The sequence below is a fragment of the Molossus molossus genome, unplaced genomic scaffold, assembly GCF_014108415.1.
Source record: "Molossus molossus isolate mMolMol1 unplaced genomic scaffold, mMolMol1.p scaffold_m16_p_12, whole genome shotgun sequence".
NCBI lineage: Eukaryota > Metazoa > Chordata > Mammalia > Chiroptera > Molossidae > Molossus > Molossus molossus.
The window spans coordinates 71,724,044-71,739,888 of NW_023425347.1; the positions used below are offsets into that span (position 1 = coordinate 71,724,044).

Below are 15,845 nucleotides of genomic sequence, written 5' to 3' on the forward strand. Positions count from 1 at the left end.
TATAGAGAAAATGTGGGGAATTTTATTAAGATAATAAAATGAGAATTCTGTTATTTTACAGGCCAGATGCCAGGTTTACCCAGAAGCTTAGGGTGTTTGGTGGTCTTCCCAGGTGCTGTTTTAACTACTGTCTAAAAGTTTAGGATGAAGATGTGAACCCTCATTGTTCCCTAATTTGTAAATCTTAGAAATGTTATTTTTACCCTAGCCTGGAACTGGAGAGAGATCCTGGAAGTCTCATGCAAATGAATTCCTATAACTCTTAGGGGCTTGAGAAGTAATAGTGACAACTATTAATAGGAGAGGGCATGAGGAGGAGAGTAAAGTGACTGCCAAAAGGACATTTTACTCCGAAGTTACTACCTCTTTTTATGACTCCCTTCCACCTTACCTTATTACTTCTTCTTCCAAGTTGTCTTGACTATTCTTCACTCCTTATCATATACTCCTTATTTTAGGGCTTCCCCTTGCACCTAAGATCAGAATTCTCATGAAGTTATTTGGCACAGTCTCATTTCTTTTTCTCCTTTAACCTTTGTTTCCACATCATTTACACGGGCTCCTACCTCTGTGCCTTCTTCTCAAGCTGTGACTGACTAGCAAGTCCCTGCTAACTTTGCTATCTCTACTTGGTTTCTCCCATCCCAGTGGCTCCTGAAATCCTGGTTTCACATCAGTTTTTATTCCAACCTGGAGTAGAAGGCAACAAAGCTAATCTGTGGAGAAATATAAGTAGACTCCTAAATAGCCTTTAAGAACAAAGTAAAACCTGGGCTAAGCCAAAATTCAGAACTTTCCGGTTGAGGTCAATATAAATTTGTAGGAAGGGCAGTAGAAATATGAATAAACAATCGAAGGAAGTGAGAGAGCCTGAAAAGGCAGTTAGTTTGTCAGTGTTTGCTAAGGGATAGCAGGTACCTTTGTAAAGTAGAAAGTTATACCCCCAGGTTATGCTGTGGTTTAAAAGCAATGCCCCCTTAAGGCAATTTATTTCTCTTCCCTTGTGCCTACAAAGCAGTTTCCTAAACATTTGGAGACTGTCTTTTGGTCTGTTTTCAATAAGGTTTTAGGTTAGATAAGAATATTCCCTTTGAAACTTTTGGGTTTATTAGCTTTTCATTCTTTTATCTTTACCTACTTCTTCCAAATTGAGTTCCCCAAATATTAATGTGAGGTTATCCCATGTGGCATCTTTTCTCAGAGAAAGACCACAGTAGCATAAAAACTTTATTTGGCTTTTTTTTTTTTTTTATGAATTTTTTTTTATTTTTTTGTTACAGATATTTTACCTTTTTACCCCATTGGCACCCCCCACCCCACCCCACCCCTCCACCCTGTCCCCCGGCTTAGTTGTCCATGTCCATTGGTCATGCATACATGCATATAAGTTCTGTGGTTTATCTCTTCCCACCCCCCACCCCACATCCCCTCTTCTGAGGGATGTCAGTCTGTGCCCTACTTCCATGTGTCTGGGTCTACTGTATTCCTCAGACTGTTATGTTCATTATATTCCGTATATAAGTGAGATCATGTGGTATTTGTCTTTTTCTGCTTGGCTTCTTCCACTTAGGATAATACTTTCCAGGTCCCTCCATGTCGTCTCAAAGGATAAGAGATCTTTCTTTCTTACCTCTGCATAGTACTCCATTGTGTATATGTACCACAGCTTTTTTATCCATTCGTCTACTGGTGGACACTTGGGCTGTTTCCAGATCTTAGCTATTGTAAATAGTGCTGCTATGAACATGGGGGTACATATATTCTTCCTGATTGGTGTTTCAGGCTTCTTAGGGTATATTCCCAACAGTGGGATCACTGGGTCAAATGGAAGTTCAATTTTTAATTTTTTGAGGTAGCACCATATTGTTTTCCATAGTGGCTGCACCAGTCTGCATTCCCACCAGCAGTGTATTAGAGTCCCCTTTTCTCCACACCCTCGCCAACACTTGTTTGATGATTTGTTGATGGCGGCCATTCTGACAGGTGTGAGGTGATACCTCATTGTTGTTTTAATTTGCATCTCTCTGATGATTTGTGATGTTGAGCATTTCTTCATATGTCTCTTGGCCATTTGTATGTCCTGTTTGGAGAAGTGTCTATTCAGCTCCTCTGCCCATTTTTTAATTGGGTTCTTTGTCTTCCTTTTGTGGAGTTGTATGAGCACTCTATATATATTGGAAATTAACCCCTTATCTGATACATCATTGGCAATGATGTTCTCCCATACAGTGGGTTGCCTTTCCATTTTGATGATTGTTTCTTTTGCTGTGCAGAAGCTTTTTAGTTTGATGTAGTCCCATGTGTTCATTTTCTCCTTTATTTCTGTTGCCTTAGGTGATGTATCAGTGAAAATTCTGCTCCGTATGATGTCCGAAATTTTGTTGCCTACATTTTCTTCTAGGATTTTTATGGATTCACGGGTCACATTTAAGTCTTTTATCCATTTTGAGTTTATTTTGGTGTATGGTGTAAGTTTATTTGGCTTTTTTGTCTAAAATATATTTTACCATTTTAATTTATAATCTTTTAAAAATTTACATTGCATGTGTTAAATATATTGCAGTCCTACTATGTAGAAACTTCCATCATGTGTGCTTTTAAGATACCAAACCTGGTCCCTGGCCGGTTTGGCACAGCGGGTAGAGTGTCAGCCCACAGACTAAAGAGTCAAGGGTTCGATTCCAGTCAGGGGCTTAAAAAAAAAAAGATATTGAAGCTGGACATCATATTTGTTATTGTTATTTTTTTCAACTAAAGGATACTTTTTATTTGGTTTTATTCTTCTGGCACTGTTTTCTACTTCATTTTATGTTATCTCATCTCACAATTTTGATGATTTACTGGCATCTCACTTTTTTTTTTATCCTCACTCAAGGACATTTTTCCATTTTTTGTTCAGATAGAGTGGAAGAAAGAAAGAGAGAGAAACATCAACGTGAAAGGGACACATCAAGTGGCTGCCACCCACAAGACCCCACCGGGGACAAACTGCAACCGAGGTATGTGCCCTTAATGGGAACCGAACCTGGGTCTCTCTGGACCATAGGCTGATGCTCTAACCGCTGAGCCAAACCGGCCAGGGCTGGCTTCTCACTTTTTTTTTTTAATCCTCACAGGAGGACATTTTTCCATTTTTTGTTCAGATAGAGTGGGAGGAAGAGAGAGAAACATTGATGTGAAAGGGACACATCATGTGGCCGCCACCCAAACAACCCAACCAGGGCCGGGGACAAACTGCAACCGAAGTACATGCCCTTAGCAGGAACCAAACCTGGGTCTCTCTGGACCGCAGACCGACGCTCTAACCGCCGTGGCTTCTCACTTTTTATTTCAGCTGCCCAAACCTCTTTCCCTGACTTATGAACAGAGAGTATTGGCTCATTCATTCTCCCAGGCCCTGGGTGAGTGAGCCCTATTCTTATAACTGCTGTCGATAACATAAAAATTCTTAGATTTTATATTTTCTCTATAATAGTGTTTCATATTTGTTGATTCAGTCTTATCTATGTCTGAACTCATTCATTTAGTGAATATTTATTGAGAGTCAACTAATAATAATGATTACAGTTGTTATTTATTAAACACCAACTGTGGACCAGACATACATAGTTTCTTTTTAAAACTTTTCATTACGGGGGGCCCTGGCTGGGTAGCTCAGTTGGTTAGAGCGTGGTCCCGATACTCCAAGTTTATGGCTTCCATCTCTCATCAGGGCACATACAAGAGTCAACCAATGCCCCTGACTGGTATTGCTCAGTGGTTAGAGTGTAGGCCTGCAGACCAAAGAGTCAAGAGCATGTACCTCGGTTGTGGGTTCGATCCCTGGCCCTGGTTGGGGTCATGTGGTAGGCAACCAATCAATGTCTCTCTCTCTCTCTCTCTCTCTCTTTCTCTCTCTCTCTCTCTCTCTCTCTCTCTTTTCCTTCCTCTCTTCCTCCCTCTCTCCCTCCTTCCCACTCTATCCGAAAAAAAATCAATGGAAAAGTACCTTTGGGTGAGGATTAAAAAGTATGTGTGTGTATATATATATATATATCTTCTGGTGAGGATTAACAACAACAACAACAAAGATAGACTGCTGCCATCTAAAAGCTTTTTAAATTTTGTTTTTCATATTTGGATCTTAAAACTGGCATTTATATTTGTATATGATATGAGATAGATATCTAATTTTATCTTTTTCCAAATGAATAGTCAGTTATCCCAATACTATTTATTGAATAATTTGTCTTTTCTTCCCTGATTTATACTAAACTCCATATATACCTGGGACTATTTCTAAACTTATTATTCTGTTCCCTGGTGTAGTTCTCTTTTTCTTCATCTGTACCTTATTGTTTTAATTACCATAGCTTTATAGAAATTCTGTCTAGTAAGATGACTCCCTTCTACCTCATCTTATTATTACTTCTTCAAGTTGTCTTCACTATTCTTTACCTTTGACATATGAATTTTAGTATCAGCCATGAAAAATCTTTTTTGATGTTTGATTGGAATGACAGTGATTTTCAGATTAATTTGGGAGAGTTGGTATTTTGTAATACTGAGTCTTTCTGTTCCTTAGCCATAACATAGCTCTTTTTAAGATTATTTTTGTTTCCTATATATACATTTTGTGCTGAGCTTATTAGAAGATAACTTTCTAGTTCCGTTGTTGTTGCAACTGGTATTTTCTTAAAGGTCCACACATTATATTTGATTACGTCTTTTTAGTCTCTTACTCTATTCTTTTTTATTATTATTATTAATTTATTTTTGTTACAGATGTTTCTCCTTTTTTTCCCCATTGACACCCTCCTCCCCACCCCTCCCACCCTGTCCCCAGCTTTTAGTCTCTTACTCTAAAACAGTCTCCCTTCCAACCATTTTTTTCCTTATGCCACTGACTTTTCAAAAGAAAACAGGTTGCCCTGGCCGGTTTGGCTCAGCGGTTAGAGCGTCGGCCTGCGGTCCAGAGAGACCTGGGTTCAGTTCCCGCTAAGGACATGTACCTGGATTGCAGTTTGTCCCCGGCCCTGGTTGGGTCGTACGAATGGCAGCCACTCGATGTGTCCCTTTCATGTCCATGTTTCTCTCTCTCTCTCTTCCTCCGCTCTATCTGAACAAAAAATAAAAAAATGTCCTCGGGTGAGGATAAAAAAAAAAAAAAGAAAACAGGTTATTTGTCCTGTAGAACATCCCACATCTTCAGTATGTCCAATTGCTTTCTACTGATGTCATTTAACTTGTTTTGTTTTCCCAGATTAGATTCAGTTTCAACATTTTTGGCAATTATATTTCATGTGTACTCTCTATTGCATTGTATCCAGATCTGAAATCAGATGATTTTTTTTTTTCTAATTCTCACCTGAGGGTATTTTTCCATTTATCCTCAGAGTGAGAATGAGCAAGAGAGAGAGAGACAGAGGCATAAATGTGAGAGAGACACATGGACTGGTCGCCTCCCACTCGACCCCTACCAGGGCTGGGGACTGAACCCGGAAGTCAGGTACATGCCCTGACCAGAATCGAACCCCAGACTCTTTGGTCCAAGGGCTGACACTCCAACTGCCGAGCCAAACCAGCCAGAGTAGACATTTCTTTAAAAAGCCCTGAGTTTCCTCTGTACAGTTTTTTAATATGTCACTCATACTTCAAAAAGGTGGTTTAAAGCCCTTGCCAGTTTGGCTCAGTGGCTAGAGCACTGCAGACCAAAGAGTCCAGGTTCAATTCCAGCCAAGGGCACATACCTCGGTTGTGGTTTGTCCCTGGCCCCAGTTGGCGTCATGCAGGTGGCAACCAGTCGATGTGTCTCTCTCACATCGATGTTTCTTTCTCTCCCTCCCACTCTGTCTGAAGATAAATGTTAAAATATCCTCAGGTGAGGATTAAAAAATAAATAAATAAAGTGGTTTTAAAAAAAGGCTTATTTTTTCCTTTGAGACAACCTTCCTAGTAATCATCCATTCTCTCTTCAAATCTCTCTACTGGTTGCTCTCTAGGCTGTTGCAGAGCTGTCATCCTGGGACTTCTCTTTACCATCATTCTGGGAATTCCCTTCTCCTTTCTGTGTTAGATTCCCAGCTTCCTGGATCCCATGTTTTCCTCTTTCTTGGTTTACTTCTTCATTTCAAAGGAACCCAAACTTTATTGGCTTCTTAAAGAGAGAGCACAAAAGGTAAATATTTTGAGAACTTGCATGTTTGGAAGTGTTTTATTTCATCCTCTCCTTTAATAGTAACTTACCTTTGTATAGAATACCAGGTTAGAAATAATATTCTCCCAGAAATTTGTGTCACAAGCCCAGAGACAGACAAACCTCCTTGATGACTCCCTGTGCTATAGGTAATTTTTTTTTCCTCCAAAGTTTACTGTTTCACTGAGTTCCCATTTATATAGGGTCTCAGTTCAAACTTCCTGCTTCATACTAGCTTCAAGCCACATCTTTTGGCCCCATGAAGCCTTTAAAAACTTCAGTCAGGCCCCGGTCAGTTTGGCTCAGCAGTTAGAGCATCGGCTTGCAGTCCAGGGAGACCCGAGTTCAGTTCCCGCTAAGGGCATGTGCCTTGGTTGCAGTTTGTCCCCAGCCCTGGTTGGTCCTGCGGGTGGCAGCCACTCGATGTGTTTCTTTTACCCCCTCTCTCTCTTTTCCTCTCTCTCCCTCCCACTCTATCTGAACAAAAAATGGGAAAATGTCCTTGCCACTTCAGTCAGGGTAGCTGAGGTTTCATCTCAGTTTTTACTTTCATCTTCAGTTCTGGCATTTGGTATTTTCCTTTTCTTTCTTGTATATTCAAATATATTTGCAATAATGTTTTATGTTTTATCCAAAGTTTCTAGGCATTTGTAACAGAATATTTGGGTTCTTAGTCCACCAGAGGCCTACATACTAGACACTTAATGTACATTATTTCATTTAGTCCTCCAACTACACTCATGTAGATACAATCTTTATCCGCATGTTACAGATGGTAAAGGTAGGGCTCAGAGAGCTTGCGTAACTTGCCTAAATTTAGAAGAAAGACAGACTATGCATTAGGTGCCAAAGTCTCAGTAAATGCATTGAGTAATCAATGGATTGGTCAGATAATACTGGCTAGGTACAGGCAGATGGCACATGTTTCAATGAACATTGAATTTTTATCTGAGAGTGCAGTAGTGGAGTGAGTTAGGGATATGCATGGTAAAGAAGAGTTAGGAGAGTGGTTGTGCCCTGTAGAGGAGTATCAGGAAACACAGCTTCAACTTGCTTCATGAATGTCACTTTCTAATGGAGTCTTATAAGAAGAATTGGAATTTGTAATGGTAGAAGGATGTATAGGGATAGGTATTCCTAGTGTGAAGGAAATAGAATAGCTCCAGAAAAAGCATAAAAGTGTTGGTAGATCCTGTATTTTAGCAGTTGAAGAATTACTACAAAGCTGAGATATGACGAGATATTTTAAGCTTCAAATTGTGTCATCTGAAGGCCTCAGTCGGTCGAAGCATATACCTTTAAAATGTTTACCTAGGTCTATATTTCTTTGAGATACACTGAAAAATAAAACATATCAATTAAATAACTTCACTGTAGTCTTTTCTTTCTGAGTGGCAGCCTGAATTATATACATTTAAGATGTAACAGTATTTTATTTAGAAGTTAACAATTTTGAGGAGAACAGAAAGGCAAATGAAAATAAAATTGAAAAGCATTAGATACCTGCTTTGCAGTAATAGCTGATTATTTACACAAGATCTCTGTCTGTAGCTAGTTGAGTACTTCTGAGGATACTTAAATTTGCAAAACTTTTATAAATGAGTACATTTGAGAAATTAATTAATTTACTTCACAACATGAGTTTTTGTTCTTAGAGACTACCCTAAAGTAAGGAGTTACTTTGTTAGCTGATTATGAGGATGTAAATTTAATTTTCCTTGGAATGTTTGCTCTCATGGTCACAAGGAAGATTTTTTTCATATTTACTATGTATGTCTGGCTTTGTAGATTTTTTAAATACCCACAGCAACTTTAAAAGGTAGGTGGTATTATTCTGTTTTGCAGTGAGAAACCTGACACTCAAAGTTTCAGTAACCCGCCCCAAATCCCACACCTGGTTAGGTGCTGAGCCAACACTAGAATCCAGTCCTGGGTTGTGAGATGCATTTGTGCATCTTAAATACCCATGGGTTTTTCACTCTTATCATGTTGCCTCTCATGTTACAAGCATCAGCAGTCCTTATAATCTACTCTAATTCTAGACCCTTGGCTTTAGAACAGGTATAGATGATCTAATATTTCAAAATTACATTTTTCTTCTCTTTGTGAGTCTGTGAGATTCATGTTTGTGGAATTTTTTGTGTACATTAGATAGTTGTATATATAAATGGTGGGGCAAAAGTAGGCTTACAATGTTTATTCTTGTATTATTTATTCATTATATTACTTTCCATATGAACAATTGTAAACTACTTTAGCATTTCAATGGTTCTTAGTACATATAGAACTCTTTTTTCTTTCTTTCTTTCTTTATTGATTTTAGAGAGAGAGGAAGGGAGAGGGGGAGAGAGATAGAAACATCCATGAGAGAGAGCATCAATTGGCTTCCTCCTGGATGCCCCCCACTGGGGATTTGGCCCACAACCTGGGCTTGTGCCCTGATCAGAATCGAACTGGTGACCTCCTGGTGCATGGGTCGACGCTCAACCACTGAGCCACACCGGCCAGGCACATACAGAACTCTTAATTAAATATTTTTGTATAAAACATATTTTAAAATTCTCCTATCTCTTAACAAGACTCAGCAAACTATGAAGTGTCCTTTTACAAGTGGGCAGCTGTTGCTTGTTGATATCTTTCTCTAAGTGGAAGGAGATTCATTGTTGTAGGAAGACTTTTTATCCTGTCTAGAGCCATATGAACAAGAAGCCTAGCTCTTCTTGAGTAAGAACTCTTCTTGTTAGAAGTTAGGATGCAGTCTGTGATCAGCACATAAAGCAAAGCTGGCTGACTCCTTGGACATTGAACCTGACCCACTCACATTAGATGCTCCTCTGACTGGCTGAGGTAATCTGACATTGTTGCCATTTTTGTGCTTTAGAATCAATGTGATTATTCCTTAGATAAGTGTTTTGAGAATAGGCTAGTGAGGTATATTAAGAGGCCTCAGCAGACTAAATCTACAATTGATTTCTGTAGTCTATGTTTAAGGCACTTATTTTTATATTGCAGGTCTCATGGCTTCTCTTAATTTAGAGATTAAGAGCTAATTTATATTCAATCTAAACAGGAATCTTTGGCTGCAGGCAAGCCTCATTTTTCTTTGCCTCAGTTTCACAACCAAGAAAATAGGGATAATGATACCAACACATTAGTTAGAGGTTTAGTTATTTAAATCCTTTGATGTAGGAAAAGGACTATTGTTATCTATCTTATGAAACAGTTAACATGCTACAACAGAGAACAAACTATGCCGATGAAATCCCCATCCCAGAGACAGCTTATTAGAAAGATTGAGCATACGTGCTATTTTTAGATGTTCAAAAAGCTAAGTGCAAATTCTTTTCAGTTGAGGTGTTTGATGTATTTATCAAATTACAAATCGTTCTTTCCCGGAACCTTTCATTTTACCCAGAGACTTGATTTGGTAGATTTCTATCTGCTTGAAAAACAATTTGGTCAAGTGAAGATCTGAGAACTTGGTCCCAACTTGCTTGAAGACTTTTAAGTGGCAACTTTTTTCTTATGACTACTTTGGTGGGCTGTGGTTGCCTAGGAGGACCTCAGTATATCCCCAATGATGCTTTCTTTGAGCCTGTTGGTGGCATAGTGAAAAGCCCAGCAGTTATAGCAGAAACAAGTTAAGCTGAATGAAGGGATTTTTTTAACCTTTTCCCCTCAGAAATTGCTACAGAGCTTTTCTGTTGAGTGTTCTAACCAAGTATATGTATGTGCAAGCTTGAAGTATTTTCATCTTAACCTCTCACAGATTGCAACTTGTTGGAACTCTGGCCTTTGGGATGGTATTTCTGCAGCTCTGTGCCGCATTTAGTATCCAGAAAACATGCAAGCTCTATGTGAGCTCTATTCTTTTAAGTCACTTTCCTTCATCTATAGGGACACTTATGGAATGAAGGGTGATCGGGTAAGAGAGAAATGTGATAGATAGGTAGAAAGTCCCAGCTGTCATCACAAACTCTCTTTATCTTTGAGTGACAAACAGCCCACATGGCTTAGATTTTTGGAAACTCTTGGCTGGGCCCCCTATCCTGCTCCAAATCATAATGTAACAGTACAGCCTGACTAATGGAATGGACCATACAATTTGTGGGAAGTCAGTAAGCATTTTTGTTATTGTGACCCAGAAGCTCACTTGAAGTAGTAGCCTGTAGCTATCCAGACTTTTTTTTAGCTCTTAACTTGGGCGTCATCTGCTCCAACAAGCCTTCCCTGACTTTCTAAGATTAGATTAGGTACCATTTTTTTGTACTTGTACAGAGGATTAAAATTATCTGTTGCATTATCATCTCCCTGCACAAGACTATGGGAAAAGAATCATATTAATTCAACCCCAACCTTTTTATTAGTTGTCTTATCTCCTCTTGAGATATTTAGACTCATCAGCTATTCTATCAGTTTCATCTTCCTAAAGAAGTTCCCCCAGAGCATCTGATATAATTCAATCTGTAGTGATTGCCTATTGCCTTCCATGCCTGGTACACAGCTATCATGTCATCTCCCTTCACCATCATGCGGATTTACTTTGCCTCTTCAGTTTGATGTCCTATTCCCTAGAATCCACATTTTTCTTTTTCTTAGCTTCTGCCATTGTTTTTATGGGAAACATACTAGAGCTTCCTAACAAAATTTGTAAGGAAGCTAAAGTTTTTGAGACATTGCATGCCTAAAAAAAATACCTCTTTTCCATATTCATACTTGATGCATAATTTGAGTAGGTATAGAATTCTCAGTTGGAAAGCTGGTAACTAAAAATTTTGAAGGTGTTACTCTATTGTCTTTACCTTCCAGTGTTCTTGAGAAGTCCCAGTCTTCTGTGATTACTAATCTTTTGATTGTAACCAACTTTTTCTTGGAAATTTATAGCATCTTCTCTTTGTCCCAAGTCTTCTGAAATTTCATGATGATGTACTTTTATGTGAATCTGTCTTTATCCATGTGAGCCCTCCACTCATAGAATGGATATTCGTGTCCTTCAGTTTAAGGAAATTTAAAAAGTAATTTTGTTGATAATTCTTCTTAAATTTTTTTTCTGGAAACTTCTCTTTTCTTATAATGGATTTTTTAGACTGGTCCTCTAATTTTCTTATCTTTTCTCTCATATTTTCCTTTATCTTTTTGCTCAAGTTTTTTTTTTTTTAATGGTCTTTATATTGGGCAGCTTCAGATATTAGATTTATTTATTTATTTATTTATTTATTTATTTATTTGTTTATTTTTTATCCTCACCCTAGGACATCTTTCCATCTTCTTTGTTCAGATAGAGTAGGAGGGAGAGAGAAGGAGAGAGAGAGAAACATCGACGTGTAAGGGACACATCAAGTGATTGCCACCGGCACAACCCAACCAGGGTCAGGGACAAACTGCAACCGAGGTACATGCCCTTAGCGGGAACCGAACCCGAGTCTCTCTGGACCGCAGGCCAACGCTCTAACCACTGAGCCGAACCAGCCAGGGCTGCTCAAGTTTTATATATAGCTGGGACATGTTGACTGTGAGCTTCACTATAGGGTGATATGATGATGTGGTTGGCCTCTTTTGGGGGGAATCTCTTATATCTACATCGTTAGTTTTTTTTTTCCTCTAAGTTTCCCCAGAGAAAACTATTAAATTCTTCTTTTTAAAAGGTAAAGACCTGGCTGCTGGCATTCTAGGAAATGAATGTGGGTCAGGGTTAGGGGATGTCTCAGATTTCCATATGCATTCTTTTTTAAGGGCTCCCTTTTCAGTAAGGTACATCCTCCTCCCTTCTCCCAGCTGTGATTATGCTTTCCCAGAAAAATATCCTCTATTTTCTCTCCTCAGCACTCTGGTAGGGTGGGACCTGTGTAACATTTGAGTTGCATAGAGTAGAAAAGAGGGATATTTTAACCAGCCTTCTTTTTTTTAACTGCTTCCTCCCCAGGTTTCTACCCATATCAGTTTCTGAGCCTTTTGGGGGATCAGGTATAAGTTGAGTTGGGTCTCATTTCCTATGACTGACTCAGGAATCATTTTTTCAATGTTGCCTCCTCTCCCCTTCTTCCTATTTTTCTGGGTTTATACCATTTTAAAAATCCATTTACTGTTATTTTGGTGATATTTTGAGAAGGGGAAATATAGTTCTGTATCTTCAATCTATTGTCTTAAAAATTTTACAGTTTCTAAAGGAAAAATAGTAACAGTTCAGTAGCTGACTACACAAGAAAGAATAGATGGTTTTGTCTGTTGTCATGTGCTTCAAATGAGCTGAGGTCATAGAGTAAGAGAAATGGCCTGGAAATTATGAGAATCAAGGGCCCTAGGTCCTTTTTTTGGAGTCCAGTAGAAAGGACAGAGAAAATGTCCTAAACAATTTTTTGGGTTCTGTTAAAATCAAGAGTGATACTAAGGACCTTAGAATTAGAAAAGATTTATAAAGATAGCTAATCTAATCTTTTACCCTGCACAAGAATCTATTCTTGAGTATTTCCCATAAAGATTATGCTAGGCTGTGTTTGAAAACCTCCAGTGGGAATTTCTCCTGAGGTTCTAGATATTAGAAAATTCTTTGTAATGTTGTACTCATCAGTGCTCCTCTTAAATTTCTGCTTTTTGATCATTTTCTGTCCTTGAGCAATCAAAATATATTATCTTCCTCTTCCTGTGACAGCCTTTCTTATTGGGTCCCCACGTTCTTTTCTTCTGTTTGAGGATCCCTGGCTCCCATGATTTTCAGATCCTTCACCATCCTTGTAACTTCCTCTGACTTCTCTTTTAAAATATGATGTTCGGACATCTGGTTTGAACAGTACAAGTCACAGTAGTATTATTACATTCTATGATCTGGAAGCCATTATTACAAGAGATTTATTAATTTCGTGGGGGTTTTTTAATCCTCACCTGAGGATATTTTTTCATTTATCTTCAGACAGAGTGGGAGGGGGAAAGAGAAAGAGAAAAACATCGATATGAGAAAGACACATTGATTGGTTGCCACCCGCAGGGCCCCACTGGGGCCAGGGATGAACTGCAACCAAGGTATGTGCCCTTGGCCGGAATCGAACCTGAGACTCTGGTCCTCAGTCTGATGTTCTAACTGCCGAGCCAAATTGGCCAGGGGGAGATTTATTAATTTCAATAAAAGCAAAGTTATAATCAAACAGTACTTTTTTTTCTTTTTTACTGATTTTTAAGAGAGAGGAAGGGAGGTGGGGAGAGAGAGAGAGAGAGAAATATTGATGAGAGAGAACATTGATTGGCTGCCTCCTGCACAACCCCACTGGGGATTTAACCCACAACCTGGGCATGTGTCCTGACCAGGAATCAAACCAGTGACCTCTTTTGGTGCATGGTTTGATGCTCAACCACTGAGCCACACTGGCTGGGCTCAAATAGTACTTTATAATTTTCAAGTATCATATGTTATTTTTAAGTACAATCTGTTTTGCCCAGCCAATGTGGCTTAGTGGATTGAGCGTTGTCCCATGGACTGAAAGCCCAGTTCGATTCCCGGTCAGACCACATGCCTGGGTTTCGAGCTCGATTTCCAGTGAGGGGTGCATTCAGGAGGCAGCTGATTGATGTAGCTTTCTCACACAGATGTTCCTATCTCTCTCTCCCTTATTGTCCCTAAAAAATCAATAAAAACTTATTTTAAAAAAATACACTCTACAGCCTGCGGTCCGGAGAGACCCGGGTTCGGTTCCCGCTAAGGGCACGTGCCTTGGTTGCAGTTTGTCCCCAGCCCTGGTTGGGTCGTGTGGGTGGCAACCACTCGATGTGTCACTTTCACATCGATGTTTCTCTCTCTCTCTCTCCCTCTCACTCTATCTGAACAAAATATCAAAAAATGTCCTTGGGTGAGGATAAAACAAAACAAAACAAAAAAAATACACTCTATCTTCTGGTTTTTCATCAATGATGAATTTTGTTTGTTTTTTAGAACAATAAACACTTTTACTACATGAACTAAGATAGGTGGGAGGAGCATTTATTTGCCTTTCTAGACCTTGATTTTCCTCAGATAGAACTCCAGCTCCTTGCCCTCTAGCACATAGCCATCTGCTCGGCCACACTGACCTGGTCCTGAAGCAATGCATGCAAGAAACTTGCTCTGCTGGAACTGCTCCTTGAGAAGACTGCTGGTTTTGGCATTCTTTTACCTTCCAAAATATTTCTTATGAATTTTCTTTTATCGTTCTTCATTTAAAATCTCTTCTTCCTCGGGAGTCATCTTAGTCCCCTTCTTGTGGCCCAGGGCAGTGCACAGTGGGACTTTTACCACTGTCCGTACATTGTGCTGTCAATGAGCATGAGGCAGTTCTTTAATAGGATGTTGGTGCAGACCAGGTCATTGTTGGATGCTTTGCAGATATCAGTAATTCTTTTTTTGTGTGTACAACACTAGTCCCAGGAAAAGTTGCCCACATCCATCCTCAAGGCACAGTACTTCGTGTTGCCACCCTGTGCACAAACTATGTGTATGCGGTGGGGACCAATCTTAGTGTTGGCAGCAGGACATCTTAGCTCATATTTTTGCTTCTTGTAGTAGGGATTTCTCTTACCCCTGGTCTTGCAGCGCTTGTGCCAGTTGTCCCAAGAGATGCCCATGGCTCAGTGCTGGCTGGAAAAAGAGAACTATGATTTGGGTGTTGTTTTGTTTTTGTTTTGTTTTCATTCCTCACCCAAGAATATTTTCTGTTCATCATTAGCTAGAGTGGGAGGGAGGGAGAGAAAGAGAGACAGAGAGAAACATTGATGTGATAGAAACACATCGACTGGTTGCCTCCCACACAACCTGACCAGGGCAGGGGACGAACTACAACCAAGGTACATGCCCTTAACTGGAATTGAACCCTCCACTCATTGGTGCATAGGCCAACATTCTTTAACCGCTGAGCCAAACCAGCCAGGGCTATGATTTGATTTTAAATAGTAAGGTGCCTGACCAAATTTAAATGTAACATGAGTACATTTAAAGAGGGCCTAAATGCATTTAGCACCACCACTAATGTATGTATTTTAAAAAGGCAATGTGAGCCCTGGCTGGTTTGGCTCCGTGGTTAGAGTGTCAGCCCTCGAACTGAAAGGTTGCAGGTTCAATTCCTGGTCAAGGGCTCATACCTGGGTTGTAGGTTCGATCCCCAACCCTGGTCAGGATTGTATGGAAGGCAACCAATCTATGTGTCTCTCTCACATTGATGTTTCTCTCCCCCCCTCCTCCCTCCCTTCCACCCTATCTAAAAATAAATCAATGGAAAAATATCCATTGAGGATTAATAATAACAAAAAGACGATGTGGTGGCAAAGGGGCAGATCACATAGTATTTCTGAGCCTCTGTTTTCTTGTCTTTAAAATGGGTTTAACTGTATAGATATTATAGAATTATGTGAGAATTAAATGAAATAAAGTATGTGTAAGAGCTTTGTAAACAGTAAAATACTGTCCAATTTTAACTTAATTGTTTGTTCCATCAATTTAAAGATTGCATAGCCTTACTGAAGCAATTGAGCTGATAATAGCAGGTAGAATGTAACCATTGGTTCCAAACTGGAATCTTCATGGATTGGAACCCTACAAGTGTGATTACTTAGGCCGTTGCTGAAAAGGTATTCAGAGACACATCCTTTAATGAATGAACTTGGATAGTAACAAGATGGTTAACTGGTTATGGATTTTTGTGCTTGATTT

The 15,845-nt window shown here is 39.4% G+C and overlaps 1 protein-coding gene and 1 pseudogene across 1 annotated transcript in view; one reads left to right on the forward strand and one right to left on the reverse strand.

Moving 5' to 3' along the window:
* Positions 1 to 15,845, forward strand: part of EIF2B3 (eukaryotic translation initiation factor 2B subunit gamma) — a 124,641-nt gene that overhangs the window by 27,579 nt on the left and 81,217 nt on the right. The gene's annotated exons all lie outside the window — the stretch shown is intronic.
* LOC118626111 lies at positions 14,145 to 14,764 on the reverse strand (annotated as a pseudogene).